The sequence below is a fragment of the Pseudopipra pipra genome, chromosome 2 (assembly GCF_036250125.1).
Source record: "Pseudopipra pipra isolate bDixPip1 chromosome 2, bDixPip1.hap1, whole genome shotgun sequence".
NCBI classification, from domain to species: Eukaryota; Metazoa; Chordata; class Aves; order Passeriformes; family Pipridae; genus Pseudopipra; species Pseudopipra pipra.
Window position 1 is genome coordinate 16252104 of NC_087550.1, and position 23012 is coordinate 16275115.

A 23012-nucleotide genomic window follows, 5' to 3' on the forward strand; every position below is an offset into this window, starting at 1 on the left:
GGGCTTTCTGTATACTGTCACAGGCCTGATAGAGGTCAACCAGAAAGCAAACTAGTCAGAAAATTGAAAAAATGTATTAAAGAGATAAAGATAAATACAAAATGATGCAACAAGTAGTAAGAAAAATTCAGCTAGTAAAATAAGGTCTATAAATGCAAAATTTGAGAATCAAAAAGGAAAAAAAGAAAGTGGAGATTAGTAAAAGAGGAAGTGTGCAAGAATCTTTTACATAAACTGCCTTAATATCTCCTTTAAAAAACTGCTTTTATGGCTGGCAGTTCTCTGCTTTTTCTGGCTTTCTGTGCTCCCAGAAATCTTGGAAGAAATAAAGTATTTGTGTGCAGCAGACAATGGTTGCCTGAGTTCAGCAAGGTGAGCAGGAGAATCGATCATGAGGTAGCATCTCTAAAATTCTTCAGGATTCCTACTTTCACAAATCCCAAACAAATCATAAGTTTGGCAAAAGGACTGGAACATGAATGAAATAATTTGGAGACAGATGTTTCTTCTAGAAAATGTGAGGCTTTATCAGTACTCCTCAAGAAAGAAATCTCTCACTGAAGGGTAACCAATATTGGGTGAGAGGAGAACTACCAGTGCTCCACATTAGATCTTCTTTGGAATGAGTCACACAGAAAACAGCACTTGTTACAGAAGTTTAAAGTGACATCTGATATGACGACTGAAAGTTGCATCTAGTGATGCTCCTCCCATCAAGCAGGCCAAAAAACAGAGGTATGATAATTCTCTGCTGACGTCAATGGGAGTCCTGCCACTGTCTGAGACTAGGGCCAGGAGTTCACTCCAGGATTTTTTTCTCAGGTGATTTATCATATTTTTTTTATTTGGCAGTTTCATAGCTGAGAACCAATTTTGCCTTTTTTATATATATTGAATCAGAATATATTCCTGTTGTTTATAAATGGTTTTCTACTAGCTGAAACATATGCTAAAGAAAGACATTGGACACAAAGATTAGTGTTGAAGTAACGCTACTGTGTCTTCTCTAATATATGTTATTTACCCTTCTAATTGTGGTTGCTTCTGTTTGCATTAGAGGGTATCCTGCGGATTTGCTGGAGATTTGTTTCTTCCTTTTGTGGTTCCTGCTTAGCATCAGCATTAGAATAAGAAATCCTCCCATTCACAGAGAGGTAACTCGGAGATGAGGACAGTGTTATTTCCATTTGTTGAGTCCTAATGGTAGAGTTCAACTTCTATTTCTGAGAGCACAGGCTCTAGACACAGTAAAATGCAAACAGTAACAAGGTTAACATGAACTTGTAGATGTCCTGTCTAAATACCGTGAAACAAAAATACTCTTTCTCTTCACTTAGTATGCAGTCAAATAACTTATAAATTCTCTGCAGAAAAGAATCAAAACACAAATAAAATAGTTTGGGATTTTCTGGTAAGAACACATTCTTTCTGTTAAAGTCACACCACATTAATGCCTATTAATTTATAGACAGTTCATTGAAATATGATAGTGCATAAATACCTTCAAATACTTGAATGATTGTTCTGGTAGAGTCTTTACCTTACAGACTATCAAACAGTTGATGTTTTACTTGTGATTGCATGATAACATGCCATACAGGAATACTTTTGTTTCAGTGATGCGCTCTAGTTCTTGGATTTCAAAAGTTCCATTTTTCTTCAAATTTTGCTTTCAATTGAAATAGAAAAATTGAGCAAAACAATTTAAGATGAAGGATGCTGAACTTAAAATCCTCTTAGAACATCTATACTATTTTTCCTCTTACTACAAGAGCAAAAATACACCACTTGTCATGTCCCATATATATCCCATATACATAATAGAAAAATTCAAATAAAAATCAGGCTATTTTTAGAAAATATTTATTTAGATATTAAAAAGTAATATTCTAACCTAATTGGTCAAAAAAGGGAATAAAGCAGACTGAGCGTGACTTACTGTGTAAACTTTCTTTCCAACCAGAAATTGAAGGGCTAGGAAAGGGTAACAGAGTATGAAAAACATGATTTGTTCTGTTGGGTTAACATCTTCACAAACCCTGGACAATTACTCAGCTCACTATGCTCAGCTTCAGGTAGTTTTGTCGGCCCAGTTCAACTGGGTTAAATTACAAAACTCTTTTTGAATATTAATATCTTTACCTATCTGTGTATATAAAAGAACTGACAACTATATTTTATATTAAGTTAAATATCCATGAGCAGGTCATTGAAGCTTTATAAAGGAAAATAGAGCACAAAGAGAGTGCTTGTATGTCTAGCAAAGGTCAACTGACCAATCAACTGAAAAATGTTTCATATGATTCTACACTGATCTAAAACCATAGGGTTTTTTATGTCTAATGTAGCAAAGTACTTATTTTATTATGCTGATGAACTAAAAACTTTCCAGAGGTCTAGAAAAAACATAAACTCCAAAGACAGTGGGATAACTTACAAAATAGCATGTTGCTGGAGTTGTTTCATTTCTGGATACAAATGGAAAAGTTATACCAAAATACTATAAAACAGGTGACTTCCATGATTTTCCTAAAGTCCTAAATGTAATATTAACCCAAAAGGAGAAGCATTTAAAAAGATGCTAATCAGTTGCCAGTGCTTACATGCTTAATTGCAACTAGCACATGCTAGCATGCAATTAAATATAATTCAACAATTTAATACAAAGCACAATTAATTAATGAAACAAATGCTTGGGGATATTTTCACGGATAAAGAATGTGGACTTTTATAACATGTTCTGTTATTTCATATAAAATGCAATCCCATAAACAGGATTTCTATATTCATCTGATTTCCAAGATTTATTTTCAAAGCGGCATGTTTATACAAGTACAGGTATGTTCATGAAGGTACAGAGTCATGTTTTAGGAAGATAAGACAATAGGGTCTATAAACACATGTAAATATTTTTATGAACATAATCACCAGCTAGTGGTTGCTAGCTGGTTGCTAGCTCAAGTAATGAGAGAAAATTGTTTGGCTTGAAGAAATTAAATAAGACCGTGCAGCAGAAATACAGTATTTTGTTATTTTTCTTGATGAGTGGTCAGTGAGGTGGATTGAGAACTGGCTAAACAACAAATCCCAGGGGATTGCAATCATGGTATGGGGTCTGGTTGGAGGCCTGTCACTAGTGATGTCCTCCAAGGTTCAGTACTGGCCCAGTATTGTTTAACTTTATTCATCAACTGCTTGAATGAAGGGGCAGAAGCCTCCTCAGCAAGTTCCTTGATGACAGAGCTGGAAGGAGTGGCCAACACCCCACAGCACTGGGCAGCCCTTCAGAACCACCTTGACAGGCTGGAGAGATGGGCAGAGCAGAAATTTGTGAAATTCAACAAAGGCAAAGGCAGGGTCCTGCACCTGGGGCATAATAACCCCAGGCACCAGCACAGACTGGGGGCTGACCTGCTGGAAAACAGCTCTGTGATGAAGGACCTGGTGGCCCAGGTGGACAATGGGCTCTCCATGAGACAGCAGCGTGCCCTTGTTGCCGAGAAGGCCAGTGCAATCCTGGGGTGGATTAGGAAGAGCATTGCCAGCAGGCCTAGGGGAGTGATCTTGACCCTCTACTGAGCCTTAGTCAAGCTGCATCTGCAGTGCTGTGTCCAATTCTGGGCTCCTCAGTATACAAGAGAGACATGGAGCTCATGGAGTGGGTCCAGAGGAAGCCACAAAGATGATGAAGGGCCTGGAGCATCTCTCAGGATGCTCAGGAAAGGCTGAGGGAGGTAGACAACTGAGAGGGGATCAGTGTTAGTATCTAAGGGAGGGGTCAGGGAATGGCCCAGGCTCTGCTCAGTGGTGCTGAGCAATAGGACGAGAGGCAACGGGCAGGAACTGATGCACAGAAACTGAGACACCTGAACATGAGGAAGAACTTCTTTCCTGTATGTGTGACTGCACGCTGGAATAGATCACCCAGAGAGGCTGTGGAATCTCCTTCTCTGGAAGGAAGTTTAGCAAAATCTTTTTTTTTTTTACTTCTGCTTTGGATTAGCATGCCAAAACCAAGACTGTTGTTTGATTCACAGTGAGTAACACAGATCTTCATCCCATTTCATGATACAACGCTCAAAATTTAACATACATCTAAATTCACAATAATACAGAAAACATAGCACTGCAGAAAAGTGATTAAAATCTTTCTACTTAATACCAAGAGACTCACCTAATACTTACATTTCTTAGCTATATATATTTGATTTTCTCATTAAAAAGAATATATAAAAACTAAACAAATCCACTTGCATTCTAAATAAATGATTTCAAAAAATAATTTTAAATAATAAAATTACATGAAAACTATTTTAAACATATTGTATCATTACCAGTGGACTCAGCAGTGAAGAGATCCTTTATGTCTTTTTTTTTTTGTGAAATTTGGCAATTTTTTGGGTTCAAATACATTTGGAAAATGAAAGATGAGCTGGGCAAAGCAGAATTATAAAAAAAATGTCAGAAGCTGGTAATTGGCATCACTAATATCTTTTTCAGTAATAGAATTTAAGGTCAGTTGCAATATTTCCAATTCTTGCCCAAGTCTTCTGTTGGAGTACATTAAAAATTAAAATGAAGTCTAACACATTGAAAATGTACACAAACTAAATAATTATTAAATTAATTCAGCTGTTAAGTTTCCATATTTCACAAAATATTATACATCTTCATACAGACTTGGATCTAGTCCTCAAAATGTCCTTGGCTCCAGAATGACTTACAATAAAGTCTTGAGCCAAAGAAGGCATTTTCTTGGCATTAGGTACAACTGTCTCTGCCTATCCCAGAGAAAGTGTTGCAATAAACAGGACTCAGTTTACAATTTTAAACAATAAATGTATTAACTATTTAGTCAATACTTTGCAAAAAGTAAAGAAAAAAAATTGTCTGATAGAAGAGATATACAGGTCAGGAGCAATGTGCATGAGTGGTTTAGAAAAGGAGAGGTTATGGATAAAAATAAGCAGTGAATGTGACTTCTCCTTAAAATACTGAGATACTTCCATTGTACTGATATACAAAAGCTGATAACTACTGTCCTTTAATCAGAGTCCAAGAGTGAATTAGAATTCTGGGAAAATAAAGATGTGTTATTCCTCTAGCTTAATTTATCCATGTAGGCTGGCACTAAGTATCATCACAAGTGTTTTCTGCCAGTTTACAAGTAGACAGAAAGCCTTGAACTTCCTCAGTGGATTTTTTGTTGAGAAAGATATCAATGTGCTGGCTTTTGTCTTATCAGGGTGTTTCATGCAATTAGCTTTTATCTAGGCCTTCATTTAAAAGGCAGACCTGAAAAAAAAAAGGACCATCTTAGTCAAACAGCCTGATTATATTAAAAATCTGCAGTATGGTTTTACACTCACACACAATGAGTAAGGCATTGGATCAGTTACGTAATTACTGCTATTTATAAACAGCAAAACTCTGTATACATTTCCTATTATAAAAACTTTAAACAGCCCGGAAGCCTTTTCTGAAGGAAAAAGTAAATCAAAGGGAAAAAAAAAAAAAGCAAGAAACAAAGACAAAAATGTAACATTTTGAAGCATACTCAGCTTGGACTATTTCTGTATTATTACCTCACTGCTGGGAAACCACTGTACTGTGGTCATTTACTGGAAAACTAAATGCATAGAATATGGAAGACATAAAAATTTAATAAACTCAAGGTAAAAGCAGTGAACTATGCTAAAGTCAAGTTCTGAATGATTTCAATTAAACTCAATTAATTTATATGCAGAAACCAAAAATGGTCTTGAGAATTTTCACCTTCTTGTCATGGTTACAGACAGGTCAAAGGCTTCCAAGAGCTATCATTTACATTTATTTGACTTAGTGGATCTTTCATTTAATATCATTAACATATGGTTAACCTCAAATATATTTAACGCCAGTTTTACAGCTTAAAATAAATCCAGTGTTCCAACTCCCTTAATTTGTTTCAAAGCCCAAGCTGTGGGTGAAGGAACAGTTCCAGTGCACTTTTAAAACCATGACATTCTTCTGTTGACTAAAGACAATGTTGATTCAAGCCACCCACCCAGAGCCTCAGGTTTCAGGTGACACAACTTAACTCATGTGCATTGGAGAACCAGTGAGTGGGATCCCTGGTAGGTCCTCAGTTCTGTTCCCTAAAGGACAGGGGAACACCAGAACAGTGCCTTCTCTATTGTCAGTTTAGCAGTAAGGCTGAAAGGACACGTGGCTAAACATTGCAGTCATGAATGACAGCTGAGTCATGAAATGCAACACAGCAAAAGAAGGCCTGTAATGACACCAATAACCACCAGTTCCCTGGAGGCAGGTTAGGCTTCAAAACTGTCATCTCTTCACCACAAACCTTGTCAGATCTTGTTTGTTCCAGAGATACAGTAAATGTAGAAAATAATATCTTCATGGAAATGTATGTTCATTAGGAGTAAATTTTAAAATTTGTCTTTGAAGTCTAACATTTCCCATGCAACTTCAGGCCTATCATTCTTCTGATCAGGAACTGGCAGAATGCTTAATTCAGTATCTTCTGTCATACTATTGCTGCAACGTGGGCTGTCATTTCACATTTAATTAACAAGTGCACTCAAATAAGAGGTGTAAGCACCTGCTTAAACCTTCATTAGCTGCACCAGCTTCCTGAGCAATTATTTCAGCCTGCTGAATGGTGACATGAAACCAGCAGTACCACTTCAGTGGTGTGAGAAGAGGATGCTGCCCACCACGCTTGACATCGTGACAGAGAAGTTCTGACAAGCCCTAAATGAGGCTGCTACTGGGAGACACTCAGAGATAAAATGACAGCAAAATTCATTGCTCATTCAGGGTATCCTTGATCTCATCTGATAGTACTGTACTGTAGAAATCCAGGTCGAGTCATGCAAACAAAGGTTACCACACTGCTGGTCTTAACTGCAAAAATTCTCATTTCACAGTAATGTTGAATGAAGTGGGTTTATTTCTTCATATGGGGAATATCTTATCAGGCAACGTAGTCATGTTCTACATAAATATAATTTAAAAAATGGTGCATCTTCTTGTTTGTATTTGCTTGTTTCATATAAACATAGAGCTAAAACACCTATAGCATAGAATTCCTTCATTTGAAAAAGTATAAAATATTCCCATATATTAATTTTCACCAGAAAGTTCAGCACCTCGTTGCAGCCAGTGACCTTTCTCATTGTTGCATATTTTCAGCAGTTTGGTGAATATAGCTTCTGGAGAGAAATATTATTTATTTTCTGCACAAAATAATCATAGAGTCATAGAATAATTTGAGTTAGAGGGGACCTTGAAAGGTCATTTAGTCCAATTCCCCTGCATTGAGCAGAGACACCTTCCACTGGACCAGATTACTCAGAGCACCATCCAACCTGATCTGGAATGTTTCCAGGGGTAGGACATGTGCCACTTCTCTGAAAAACCTGTTCCAGTGTTTCACCATCCAAATTGTAAAAAGTTTTTCTTTATATCTAGTCTGCAACAAGGCCTGATAAGAAGTTTTTCCCCACCTTTCTTGTAGTCCCCCTTTAGGTACTGGAAGGCTACTATAAGATCATCCTGGAGCCCTTTCTTTCCTAGGCTAAACAACTCTCCCATCCGTTTTTCATAGGAGAGGTCCTCCAGCCTCTTGAACGTTTTTGTGGCCCTCCTCTGGACTCACTCCAATAGGTCCATGTCCTTCCTGTGCTGGGGACCCCAGAGCTGGAGGCAGCACTGCAGGTGGGGTCTCAGCAGAGCAGAGCAGAGGGGCAGAATCCCCTCCCTCCCCTGCTGCCCACACTGCTTTGGATTTAGCCCAGAACACGGGGGGTTTCTGGGCTCCCAGTGCACATGGTTGGGTCATGTCCAGCCTTTCATCCACCAGCAGCCCCAAGTCCTTCTCAACAGAGCTGCTCTGGATCTGTTCACCCCCAGCCTGGATTGATATTGCGTTTTGCCCTGACCAAGCTGCAATACCAGCACTTAGTCTTATTAAACCTCATGAGATTCCCATGGGCCCACTTCACCAGCTTGCCCAGGTCCTTCCAGATGGCATCCCATCCTTCAGGTGTGCCAGCCTGAAAGTTGTCAATCAGTGAGCTTCGTATCATCTACAAACTTGCTGAGAGTGCACTCAATCCCTTCGTCTATGTCATTAATGAAGATATCGCATTTAATATCTTATGATCCCACACCACACCCCTGAGGGACATCACTTGTCACTGTCTCCATATGGACATTAAGACTTTGACCAGCAACCTCTAAATATGACCATCCAACCAATTCCTCATCCAGTCCACTCATCAGATCCATTTCTTCTAATTTAGAGAGAAGGATGTTGCTGGGGACCATGTCAAAAGCCTTACAGAAGTCCAGAGAAGTTACATCTGTATCTTTTCCCTTGTCCACAGATGAAGTCACTCCACTCCCCCCTCCACCTTAAAAGGACTCTAGGTTGGTCAGGCGGGACCTGCCCTTGGTGAAACCATGCTGGGTGTCTCAGATCACTTCCCTGTCCTCTCTGGGCCCTGGCATAGCTTCTAGAAGAATCTGTTCCATGATATTACCATGCACAGATGAGAAGCTGACAGGTTGGTAGTTCTAATTCCCAGAAGAAAAATTCTTTTTTTCCATTTTTAAAAATGGGTGCAATGTTTCCCTTTTACAGGTCACCAGGGTCTTCACCTGACTGCCATGACTTTTCAAATATCAGTTTCAAATATATGGAGAGTAGCTTGGCAACTACATCAGTCAAGATCCTCAGATAGTCATGAACCTGCCATTCTCTTACAGTGGTCAGGAGCAGGTGCTAAGGCCAAGCGTGTAAGCAGAGTCCCACCTGGGTAAGATCTCCCTTATTATAGAAGATTGTGTCTCTGTTCGCAGGAGCCCCAGAGTAGTTTGCTTCCTTTACAAACTGCTTTTTACATCCAGTACTCTCAACATCCAGAGCCAGTGACATCTGTAGATAAATTACATGCTGTGTAAAAGAGTAATTCTTTCACTTGTTTTAACACTTCTGTCTTGTTCCTGATCTACCCCCTCAATATATTTGGTTCCTTATACTTTTACATGTTCTCCTCAGTCAAGTTTTCCCTAGGTGGAAGAGCTTTAATCAATTGCCCCTTTCTCTGGAAGAAACTATTGCACAGTATTTTCATTCTGTTAGCATCTCTTGCATTTCCTTATTTTATTATCCTTTGCAAAAGGAGCTGCCTGTATTTAACAGGATGTAGCATGATCTGAATTAAATACAGTGGAACATCTTTCTTTTTCATAGCAATCTTTGGTCTTGTTTTCTTCTCTTTCCTCTTCTTTTCTACACCATCTCTCAACCTGCTTAACAGGCACAGACTCCAAAGGATCTACTGGAAATTCCTTCTGTTGTAGAGCTATCTCTTAATGCATCTTCTACTTCATCTCAGCCCAACCTATGTTATATAGTTTTACATATAAACTTCTCATGAGACATTGTATTACTTAGTCCATTTACTGTTTTCTTCAGAGAGCTCCCTAGGAGATTCATGAGGCATTCCTTCCATCTGTGCAATTTTGACTGTCCCCATGATATCCTATTTAATCACAGCTACTAATTTGTCCCATATAAATTTCACAATTTATTTAATCTTTGATTTCTCTTGAGGTTTTGGGGTTTTTTAAATCGCTTTACTATTTGCCACTTCTTTGCTTCTCGAACTGAAATGGCTAGTTAGACTACAAAATGGATTGGCATTTTTGATGTTGATTATTTTTAGCCTACTTGGCTGAAAATCAATCATTTCTGTTCACTCCTTACTATATGCATCATCTACAATTTTTTTTAGTCAGTCCTGTTCAAATGATACTTTGGTCTGAGACAATTCATCCAGCTCATCCATGCTGAATGTGGCTCTCCATAAATATCTCCATTCATAAATATTTGTGATTACATTTCATTCATCCGGCTTACTGAATTTTCTCCACTCTTCCCTTCCTTGATCTCCCATGTGTGCTGGTTTTGGCTGGGGTAGAGACAATTTTCTCCACTGTAGCTGGTGTAGGGGTGGGGTTTGGATTTGTGCTGAACACAGTGTTGATAATTCAGAGATGCTTTTTTTATAGCTAAGCAGTGCTTGCAAGCGTGAACACCTTTTCTGCCCCTCACATCACCCCACCAGTGATGGAGGTGCAGTAGAAGCTGGGAAGAGACACAGGCAGGACAGGTGACTCCAACTGACCAATGGGATATCCCAGACCATATGACACCATTCTCAGTATATAAAGCTGGGGGAAGAAGGATGAAGCGAGAGGACAGTTAGAATAACAGCTTTTGTCTTCCTAAGTCACCATTATGCGTGATAAAGCCCTGATCTCCTGTACATGGTTGAACACCTGCCAGCCCATGGAAGTTGTGAATGAATTCCTTGCTTTGCTTTGCTTGTGTCTGTGGGTTTTTCCTTTACCTACTAATCTGTCTTTATGTTGACTCAAGATTTTCTAGCTTTTATTCTTCTGATTATCTCTCTCATCCTGTTGTGGGGAGGGAGCAAGTGGTTGTAAGTTGCTTAGTTTCTGGCTGGGCCTAAACCACTTCATGACTAGAATGGTAACCACATGTAACTAGAGTAAACCCCTGCAGAACTAGGACAGTAAGCATGGAATAGATCATGAGAACTGTGAAAGGTTTCTGCACATAAAGAATTGCAAAATTAATCAAGAAGCTATGTTCAGATCTCCAGAGTCCAAGTTCAGTGCCCAACCTCCAATATCCACTCCTCCTAATTTACAATAATGAACTAATTAGTGCACATGTATTTTCCTTTGAGGTGAAATCTATCTTTCTTTTTTTAATAGGTAGGATTCAAGCAGGTGAATTTACAGGGACTGAGGTGATTTTTTTTTTGCTAATGCAATAACAGGCAGGCTATATCTCTGTCCAGTGTTAGATCCGGAAGTATTTGGTTAGCACACACTTTTGCTTTAACCCCACTGATGACCGAGGAGTTTGGTCAGAAATATGTATGATCCTACATATGACACATATGGTGCAACTGCACAAGTAAAAGGACAGAATCTAATACTGACATGACACTTTGATTAATTTGTTAGTGGTAATCACCTGACAAAATTGTTCCAACCTCCATCAAGCAATAAATTAAAATATTGGGTTTGGGGTATTTTGTTTGTTTTTTCCCTTTCTTGTTTAAATCTGTATGGGCCCATTTACTACCAATGTGTTTTAAAAGTGAACATTTGAAATAAATGATGAAACTGAAAATCTAGAAATAAACAGGTGATGAATGCATTTTTATAAAACCAAAATATTTCTGAAAATTCAATAGGTGTTCTTCCACTTTGGGGATGAACAGGCTTATCCCTCTCAGAAGATCAGTGGTTTTCCACCAGTCATCAGATGTGTAAGCTTTCTGTACTCCATAATATTTTTTTGTCTGTAAAGCTGACATTACTTGTGGATGTACCTGTTATGTGGCAACCCAAATGAATGTTTAATATTAGTTTTTATTTTGTTTTCTTTAGCATGTGTGTAGCCATGTTAGAGTTCACAAACAGAAGAGAGCTCTTCTAAATTCACATCCTTAGCCATCTGAATGGCTTCTTTCAATTCCTTCAGTCCCATGAGAGTATTCCAAGTACTTCTTTTTTTTTCTTTCATTTCCTCCCTCTTGTCTTCCACTTACATAGAAGACTATTTTTTTCCACTGAAAAGTCAACATTTATTGCTTTGTTGGGCCACCCCTGAAGAAAAAAAATTAACCCTAAGTGTCAAGTCTGCTCTCTTCCTTTTCCTGCTCCACCTCCCTCTCCCATAAATTAAAGCAAGATTAAATAAATACTTTGCTGTGAGTCGTAGAACAGGTAGATCTCTGTCAACACTTTGTTATGCCTTCTCATACAACCTTTAAATACATACTGGAAAAGTCTATCGAAATTTCTTTGTCACTAATTAACATTTAGTGTCATTATTGATTATTTTAATAAATCATAACCAGAGTCCTAATCATGTTTTTATTTTCCTACCCAATCTCTCAAACCACTCAGCTAGAGAACCTCTCTGGTGTTCAAGTCTTCCAATTCTGAATACAGAAATCTATATCAAGCCTTATTGCAGACATGTGAGAAGGACACCATTCTCTTTAATTTATCCAAGACATGATACAATAAAAACTAAGTGTTCTTTCTTTTGAAGATCTTCATCAACTAAATCCCTAGTGATAGAATATTAAGCACAAAGACAATAAAATGCTGACTAGGCAAATAGGGATTTTATTCACACACACACTCATATATATGTATATAGTCTTCATCTAGGAGAGGATAAAAAAAATTCATGAAAGGAAATAAAAAGGAAAGGAGCACTTGTGAAGATTCAATTTCTGAAGAATCACTTAATATACCTGATGAATTTTCCAAGTCTCAGGTTAAGACGATGTGAATATAGTTTCTGTTTGACTGCATTGATTAAATAGGTGAATAGTCTGTTTGTTCAGCTCTTTCTGTCTCTTCAGAGTAGTGATCTTCTAGCTTCTTCACACTTCTGTTTCTTCAGAGTAGAGTATTTGAAAGACAAGTCCCTTTTAGGTTCTGGGGATCCCCAGAGAAATTCTGAAACATGGAGATTGTTCCTATGTTTCAGGAAGTATCGTGGGTTTTGTTGTTGTTTGTTTGCTTTACTGTTTCCTTTTTACAAATGGTAGATTTTAGTTTATCACATTTTTTTAGACAAGTTTTGTGTAATATAATGGTACTATTATATAATGGTAATATAATGGTACCATTTTATTCAAAAGCTGAATGTTTGTTTGTTTAATAGCATTTGCATAACACCTTAGGAAGTGGCTGCCTCATTTAAAGGTACTGCTGGTAGCATAAAGGTCCTTTCATAGCAGTACCATTAGAATTTGAGTGTTACTGTAAAATGGGAAGACTGTGGTGAACCTCAAGCTTGAAGCTGCTGGAGAACTAGTTTGGTAACCAAACCACTCTTTTGTTGCCATCATTAGCTGACTGTGGTGATTGGTTATACTTATATAGCTCACTAAGGGACAGTGAGAGCTAATAGGAGTATTATAATCTGGGAGAAAGTTGCTAGTGATTGCCTCTATAAATAACAGCTGAATTGTTTTCCAGATTATTCCATAGCTGCTTAAAAACAAATAAAGAAAAAGTCTTAGTGCATACCAAGTCTCAACTGTGAATTCTTAGATCCTTTTTGAGCTCAGCCCCTGCTCAAGGCCGAGTACATCATGAAGCCTGGATGAAACACTTTAATTCAGAACTGCCTGTGCTGCTGAGATGGTGCAAGGGAAGAAGCACAAGGGTGGTTTGCATTTTTCATGGCCTGAAACTTTTGAGTGCATTTCCATATTGACATTAATCAGCTTTAAGGCACAAAACAAGTCATATCCCTTGATTCCCTTCCCACTCTTACCAATTTCGAGCAGAACTGATCCACAGTGCTGGGGGTTAAGTATGTGAATATGCTTTTGTAGGATGAAGATTTGAACTGAAGGCAGACAAAGATTAATAAAACTAGTCACATAGGATCATTTGAACTTCTTCACAGCAGGGACTGATTTGCAGTACGTGTTTGGGCCTAAAACAACCGGACCATGATTTTCACTAGTGTCATCATCTCATCATCATCATGGCTAGGCTTCACAAACGAAGATTTGGGAAGGGCTCTATCCACATTTGTTACAAGCACACTAGTGGCTAATAAGGCCAATACGAGATAGACGTGTCCGATTGCAAAAGGCACAGCAGAAAGACTCCTTAGATGGTACATTCTGCAAGACACGATTCTTTCTGTGTTGTCTTTTCTCCTCAAGAGTGATCCTGCGTGCGTTCTCAAAGGAAGCAGCAGCGTTATAGATGGTGTGTCTCCAGACCTCCCGATTGGAGGCCAGAGTAGACCAGTTATGTTGATCAATATGGCCAAGGTTGAGATGTTGTTTCAGGGAGTCCTTGTATCTTCTCTTTGGGGCTCCTCTCTTGTGGCAGCCGGTAGCAAGTTCACCACAAAGCAAGATCTTAGGGAAGTGATGGTCCTTCATCCTTGAGATGTGCCCTGCCCAACACAGCTGTGTTCTCAGCAACATGGCCTCAATACTTGTGACTGCTGCTTGTTCTAGAACAGACGTATTGGTCACATAATCTGACCAGTGGATGTTTAGGAATGTACAGAGGCAGCGTTGATGGAAGCGTTCTAGGAGACGCAGGTGGTGGTGGTAGATGACCCATGATTTGGAACCATATAAAAGAGTAGACAGCACTATGGCTCTGTAAACATGCATCCTAGATCTAAGCATTGGCATCTCATTGATTATGTCTTGGTGCGACGGAGAGATGTCCGTGATGTCCATCACACCCGCATGATGCCCAGTGCCAAATGCCAAACGGACCATCGACTTGTGTGCTGCAAACTTGACTTCAATCTTAAGTTCAAACCTAAAAGGGGCAGTATCCCAAGGAGGAGACTCCGAGTTAACAATCTCCAATCAGCCACAATGAGAGACAGATTCCAGGCAAATCTTCAAACTAGGCTCAAAAATCATTCTATAGATTCTATAGATCCCTCTCCTGAAACACTTTGGCACCATATTAAAACCAGCATCCAGCAGTCCTCTGAAGAATCCTTAGGGTTCTCCTTCAAGAAGAACAAGGACTGGTTTGATGAAAACAATCAAGAGATCCGGGCATTGTTGAGGAAGAAGAGAACTGCTCATCAAGCACACCTTGCACTGCCTTCCTGTCACGTAAGAAAAGCAGCCTTTCGTCTTGCTTGCAGCAAGCTCCAACAGAAACTCCGTGTCATCATCTAACCTTAATATAAATCATGGCTAGGCTTTGCGAAAGAAGATTTAGGAAGGGCTCTACCCACGTTTGTTGTAAGCACGTCGGTGGCTGAAAAGGCCAATACGAGACAGGCAGGTCTGATTGCAAAAGGCACAGCAGAAAGACTCCTTAGATGGTATATTCTGCAAGGCACGATTCTTTCTGCGTTGTCTTTTCTCCTCAAGGGTGATCCTGCGTGCTTTCTCAAAAGCATCAGCAGCGTTATAGGTGGTAATATAAATAACCACTACCTTATGTTCAATACTATTTGGTAATAAACACTAGCAGATAGTAAATTGCCCTTTCTTTCTCTGATATTTAGTCTTTATTTTAAAAAGAAAATAGATCTGCATGGAATTGGATTTCAGTTACTGGCAGTTGATACAGGTTCCTTCTCACAGAAGCTGTTTTGCTGACTCAGAGCCTGTCAGAGCCTGTATTGCACAGAACAAGTGCAACCCAGTTACTCTGGTGAAAGAATTCTGAATAATTTCTCCATACCACCCATCATGATCGTGTGGTAAATTAAATGAAATATCCTAGTTTTCCGGGGAAAGGTTTCTTCACAAAGAGGCAAAACCCACAAAACAAAATGAAAACAAAAACAAAAAACAAAACCACCAACACCGAAGCCCCCACCCCCCCCAAAAAAAAAGCCCAGAAAAGAATTTAACAAGTTAAGCAAGGAAAATTTGATAAAGGAATTGCTAAGTAGATCATAAAAATTGTCCTGCACTGATAATCTTTAAGAAAATGAATTGCAAAATAAGAATATTAACTGCTGAAAGTGCTTGTAAGTAGCAACTATTTTGATGACAGTTTTAATGGCTATTCTTCCTATTGGTATATAACAGAGAAAATAAAAGTAGAATAACCTGGGCAGAGGCCTTGGGTTTTTTCTTTGTTTAAATAGAAAATATAATTATACTATTACCAAGAGTTTGTTTATTTCAGTCAAAAAATAGACATACAAGTAGTCTGAGTTTTTCAGTGACAATTTAAACTTACTCTGTTATAATGTTTCTAACTGCATTTTACAAGATGCACAACTCTGTGGATAAAGACAAAATGAGAGGTACTAGAAATAAAATCAAGACTTAGAGAAAAAACATAAATATATTCAAGCTGAAAGCCTTGTTTTTAAAAAGGTGTCTTTCTACAAATACTTAGACACAAAGAATTTTAAGAAGAAATTAACAAGTTTAGTAAGACTACCAGGAGCAATGATGAATTTATATAAATTTACTTTACTTTTACCAAATTAAAGGAGTTTAGCACATAGTTTGCTGATTCATATCAGTTCAAAGTCAGATTGAAGTCTCGTGCCATAATGAATCTTATTCCACACATACCTTCCATCAAAGGAGCCCAAGCAAAGATTCGTCGTGATACATCCAGGACTAGTGGCCAAAGTGATTAAATTTCTATCCACTGCAATCAAAAGTTACAGTGAACAAACACTACTGTACTCAAAATGAGATGCCAGCCCCTTTAAGTATAAAAGCAGGGAACAGTTATGTGTATGCAGTACTGTTGACATTAAGATTCCAGATTAGAATAGAAGATTAAATCCGCTGTACTAATACTGGAAAACACCGAAATACCAGAGAAACATACTTCTGTTTGTAAGAACTGAAGAGGAAAATAAGTGCTCTTTTGGTACGACATATTCTAAGACACCAATATTAAAATCTACAAACAATTATGAAAAATTTAGTCATCCTTCCCTATCTCAGGGATGACAAAAATAGGGATCAGTTTGCATGACTATTACAGATATTATATACTTGATTTTGCTTTTCTTCTACAACCTCCACCTGTATTGATATCTCTGTCATAATAAAATCCAAGTAGTAAGGATATGAACACAAGAGATTTTGATTATATTAGTAACTGGATAAAAATAGAAGAGCTAGGATTTATTTCCTAATATTAAGCAGATACGTGCATTTTTTTCTATTTAGATCAGACTTTTTATCATCTTCTATGTTGTAATACCAAGAACACTACAATATCTGTTGTTATAATTATGAACTGCACATACCTTTGTCATATATACAGGGAATTTAATCAGTGAAAGTCAAGTAATTATCTGAAGTTGTAAGAAAGACTGTGGTAAAGGAGCATTTTAAACCTTTATTAGGCGCTACTTCTCCCAACAAGTCTGTGGACATACTAGCTTTTTCACCACTCAAAAAGTAACCAGCTGTATATAGCATTCCACTGCATGCTTTGATATGATCTTCTGCACACATCGACACGCTTATGTCTGGAAAAGCCATTCACCAGGAGAGAGAGGAGAATGTTCTTTACAGCTGCACATTGCAAAGCACACAGGCTGTTTCATTCTTGAAATAGTTAAGTTCTTCATTTCTGTACTCCTGTACATTGTTAGTTCAGGCAGCAAAGTGATTTGTGTGCAGTCTCCCCAGTTCAGGTGTTGGGAGCAGTCAGGTATTTAGCAAGGATTCCCAGCAGAGACCCATAAAACTGACTAGAGTGCTGCCTCTCCATAATATCTTCTTTTCATAGCACTTGGGAAGGCTTCCTCACTATTCATAAAAGGCGTGTGAGTGTTTACACTGGCAGCCCTCTCTGGGACAAAGACCTGCTGGCTGTTTGAGCGCAGTGTGTAATGTGCTATGAAAAGGTTGTTCAGAGCGTGGGGCCCCCGTGTGCTCTGCAGGCCAGGATTTCAGCCACAACTGATGGAAAACCAGGACCGTCAGTCAGGCCTGGGCTGTGATGTCAGGGATATATCAGCCTCAATGAATCATTTTATCTCAAGCAGAGCCTGCCACGGTCTCGTGGAAGCTCCTCTCTTAGCACAATGCTGAGATTTGCTGGATCGTGTGGCAGCAGGACCAGTGATGTGCCCAGAGCAGGGGCCACAGTATGGCCTATCCATATACCTCTTCAAGGAAGCTGAGACTCAGAAAAGTTGCTTGTTTGAAAGCCTGCAAAACCACAGTTCTCTGACCTTACATTTTTGGCATGTGCCAGAGGTTCAGCTGGTAGCCTAATCTTACCCTCTTGCCATTTTATTTCAACACCAAGAAACCAAATATAGTTGTTGAGAAGAGAAATCCACTTATTGTCATTAAATTTATCACCTTTTCTAACTGCAACCAAGAAAAACACTGAAAAAATACTAATATTTTCAACTCTATTTCAAGTTGCTCTATTATTTATGGTCATCTATTCATAAATTTTTTGAAATAGAGGAACAGTTCTATTGTGCTTTGGCAACCTATCATATATTTCATTCTCTTTTATTTGTCCCAAAATTTCTGCCACCATGTCTCCATCATACTGTAGGTTCACTATAAATTCTTTTTCACATTGTCCATTTCAAAATATCCTTTAAGTTCTATTCCCATGCATTTGCCAGCCCTTCAAGAGTAGATTTGAAATTATTTGACAATTGAAAACATTGTTGAAATTTCAAGCTGACTAAACTGTTGCAGAGAAATACTTTTTCAGCTAGATTTTCTAGACTTGAGAGCTTGTGTGTCTTCCTCTTTTCCTTTCTTCTTTTGTTCTTCCACAGTGACAAAGAAAAGGGAAGAGGGGATAAAAAGGAAAAATTAGACAGACATTGGAAAGGAGAAATAACTAAGACTTGGAAATAGAAACTGATTTTTATTAGAAGTAAAAAACCCAAATGAGTTAGTTGTTTGTTTTAATCAGTTACATGGATATCTCAAACAGCATAAGACTTGGACTCACCTTTCTTCATTATGGAAAACTTGAGAAGATTTACTGCAGCTGTCTCATGGAGTGTTTGTACCAGGTGTAGAATGGAGAAGAGACTAAAGGAAACGCGTAATGAGACTTGCTGTCTCCTACATGCTATCTCAATGCCTTGGGATCTTCTATGATATTTTCTCAGTTGTTTTTTTTTTGGGTTTTTTTTTTGGGTTTTTTTTCATAAAAAATCATAAGTTTTTCATTTAAGTTTGAGATCTGGGTTGAGTAAATCCCAAAACTCAAGCATAGCAAGGACTGCCAAAATTTAGTGCAGCTGTAAATCAAGGCAACTAAGGATTCCTGATATCACCACCTAAAACAATAGATTGGCCAGGTTCTCTTAAAAAGTGACCAGTGTGTCTCAAAATTCAATGTGTACTATCTGGCCCAAGCAGAAAATTACTAATACTCTAAAATTAACAGTTTTGTCTAGACTTTTTTTACAGTTCTGATAAATGGAAGTAACTGCATAATAGGAAACTAAGCAGTGATGGTTTACAGCCTACTCAGCATATTTTACCCATTTAAAAAAAATCTATACTTTATCTTTACATTATTTTATAAAACATTTTTATGACTGAATAACTATGATAATCAACAGAAATTATACATGTTTTCAAAATCAGCATGGGTTCCACACCTATTTATCCAGTCTGAAGCTATTAGGTTGAACTCAAGTGAAGAAGGACACTGCTCATCTCTGATAGTTCACTCTGCTTTCCCAATAGTGCATTTACCATCAGCAAATCAAGTCATGGTGATGGACTTGTGGTGTTCAGGTCCATGACTCCGAGAATTTTTGCTGAATGCACAGACAGATTGTTTTCCACCACACTTCTTAGAAGTTCATTCAACATGATTGTAGTTTTTGGTTTGCTTTGCTTTATTTTTTTATAAATAAGTGTTTGCTGCTTGAGTTTTTTGCTTGTTTCTTCTAAATAAGAGAGAAGTGCCTCCGAAGTGTTATTTAATGTATTTTCTCACAGCAATGTTTGGGAAGCAGCTGTTAAAGTCATGTATAGACTTCGTTCTCAGACTGAGTTCTAGCTGTTGTCTAATCTCATCTACAGAAGGTAGCTAAATAATACAGAACAATAAATAATTCTACAAATGATATTTTTGTGTGTTGTAATCAAATAAAACTTAAGCTCTACCCTTATAGATCTTAAAGGTAAGCCCTCTTGATATGCTGTTCCACAATCTGAAGTAATTTTGCCAAAAAAAATTAATCATTTCTCTTCCTCAGAAGTATTTACTCATGCTTTACGAGAACTTACCTATATTAAAGGCAATAAAAATTAAAACGCAAAGTAAAGAATTTATTTAAGCATTCATTAGCACATTGGAAAGAGAACAATGTGAACTTGTTCCACCATTGCAGAAGGTACTATCTGCAATACCAGCAATCCCCTACTATAGGTTTTGGCTTGAAATTGCAAAATTACATGATGAATTATGATCATAAATTCTAAGCTTATAAGAAGCCTAATTGACCCGTATAAGGTCAATTTGTAAAGCTTGCCACTGAAGTGTAAAGTACTACACTTGGATAAAGGTTGACAATATCAGACTCATTTGCCTCATGTTGTAGTAGTCTATCTGTACAGAAAAGAAAAAGGTGACATACTTATGTGGAAAGTTTGCCCTTATCTACATTTATAATTACTGGTATTTACCTGCCAGAGACAGGATTTCACTCCACGTGAATAGCTGTGAAGGTCAAAGAATTACACACGAGTACTTTTGCACTGCGTTACATTCATGATGAATTGATGAAAGGCTATTCCACCATATAAAGCTGCCATCAATAATTTAATATGTAAATTAAAAATAAAAAAAAAATCTTTGTTGTTTTTCTAATTTTACCTTGAAGACCTTAAGGGTTCACACTAAAAAGTTCTTTGTGCAATGAAATTACAAAACAGATCTTAAAATTTATGGAATTATTGTTGCCCTATGTGGAAAATATAAAATATTTGGGGGGGGGGGTGTTAAGTAGTTAAATAGACGCAGTAGAACACCTGGAGACAAACTAAGCAATGGGCAAATTTTCTTTACTACTAGTTGTAGAAAAAGCAGGAAGAAAAGTTGTGATTTTCTATCTATGTGTATTTTCAATAGCAGAAAAAATATATATAATAAAAGCAGAGAGTCTGCCCTTGTAAGTATTGGTCACCACAGTATTTCACAGTGTCTTTCTGGAACCACAAATAAGACGCTGAGGAAATTCCATTAGTGGTATTAAGAGAAACCATCAATTTTTCTTCCCTTGTAGGAGAAAAGTCTGAGTATAATGGAATGAGAGTTTACACCTTGCCACAGTAGGGGAAAAAAAATGAATTTATGTTTTTTATTTTGCTCAGTTTCTACAGGACTTTATAATGAACTAGTAAGCTTCTAGAAAGCCTGAATATATATCAACTATATGAAAAACATGATTTTTCATCCCCAGCTCAATTGAACCAGGAGTGCTATGTATATTTTAACTTAAAATGTTAAAAAAATCAATTATTCCCTAGGAAGCTTTTAAAAATGTCCTTTACAAACGGATTTTATTGTGGTGATACTTGGGGTGAGTCATATGTTGCTTGCAAGGATGAATTTATAGCTTCAGTCCTTCTGTCAAGGAAAACTGATGAACATGGAATGAAATCAGTCTTACTGAACTGTACAGGTTCAAAACTCTACACTGATCAGACGGGGGGAGAGTTTCATTGTACTCTCAGTTCCTCCATGACTTCTCTGCAGTAGTGGTCTGTATTAACAGCTGGGTGATCACTATGGAATACAACATTAGTGACCAGGAGACAGATCCAAAATGTGGTTTAGGCACTTAGAAGGGACATGAATTTAAATCTAAAGATGAATTAGTTAGCTTAGCTACTACCTTACTTGGAAAGCAGATTCCCAAGGCACCTCAGTTGGCACCTTTAAAATGCTCCAGTCACAGGAACATCCTGCTATTGGTTTGACGTCTCAGCTGCCAAGCTGGTTTTGAACAACCCAGGGCACAGATGGTATCTAGGCATGAACAGGCTACGGAGAATGGGCATTTCTCTTTAAAGGCTTCAGCCTTCTGGGTATTCTTAGGACATGTCCAAGTCATGCCAACAGGATTCAGGACAAAATTCATTCGTAGTTGCTTCTCTTTAAAAACAGAAGGAAGTCGAAGGAACTACTGTTACTGTGAAGTAATTGATTCTGAAGGAATGGAAAAATGCTCCCATTTGACCTGGAACAGAGAGTTCTTAGAGAGCACTGTCAAGGACCAAGTCTCTCTCCTTCCAAAATACAGACTCAGAAACCATTCTAAGCCACCTTTTAAACTTTAAATCTTTAAGGAAGAATTAATTTCTAGAAAACACAAAAATGCAGAGCAAGCCAGCTGCTGTGCCATTTGATACCTGTAGACCAACTGGTATAACCACAAAAATGGAAAAAAGAGTTTTCACTGTATGCTCAAGGGGGAACAAGAACTGTGGATTACTGTGGAGGGAAGTAATAAGAAGTTTACCAACATCTATCATTATCCCAGACTGACTATGATGACTGAAGACTAGGGTTTTCCTCATACTCTCAGAAAGGCTTGATAAGACTCAGTAATCCTTTTTAACAAATGCAATGGTATTTGTAGTGCCTCTGGTCTTTGATCAACACTGCTTTGTTTTCAAACTGAGTAGCTGGCATTATATTGCATTCACATCATTTTATCCTATCCTCCTGGTGGATTGTGACTGTGGTCCTTCCTGATTCTCTCATGTAGCTGAGATTTTTTGAATTAACAATATCGGCTTTCTACTCTTAACTGATTACTAATAGTTCTTATTGATTTAAAAACGGCTTTCGTAAATCACTGGTGTCTCTCCTACTGCCTCCTCTTCAAAAGTGTATCAACCATGTTGTCAATAAGACCCAAAAGACTGGAGTTTGGGGTTGTTTTTGGTTGTTGTAGGCTAGTTTAATTTTGTGCACTGGTTACATGATATCTACTTTCTTAATAAGCATGTAGAATTTTGATTAGCACAGAGGAGGCTGAATAAAGTTTTATTTAGACAAAATGAGAATTCAAGGGTTCTGCAAATACAAGGAAAATATGTCTGTTTAAACCCAAGGAAACTTAAGTCCAAATTTCAAAGGGAATTACAATTGCTTATGTGTTAGCTTTCAAAATTCAAACTGTAAATAAGTAATTATCATTGGATCAAAAATTATCTTAAGATCCCACACAGATTGCTTTTGTTACATCTATATTAAATTTTTATTATGATTTAGAAAAAATCCTAAAATTATTAGCAACAAATCATACAAAGGCAGAATTATTGCGTAAAGGTTCGTTAATGAAAATAAAGGAATTCAAGAACAACAGATCTAAACTGCAAGATAAACTGGACTTTTTTTAATACAGTCACATCTGAGGATTTAGGTGAGGATTTAGAAAAAATAAA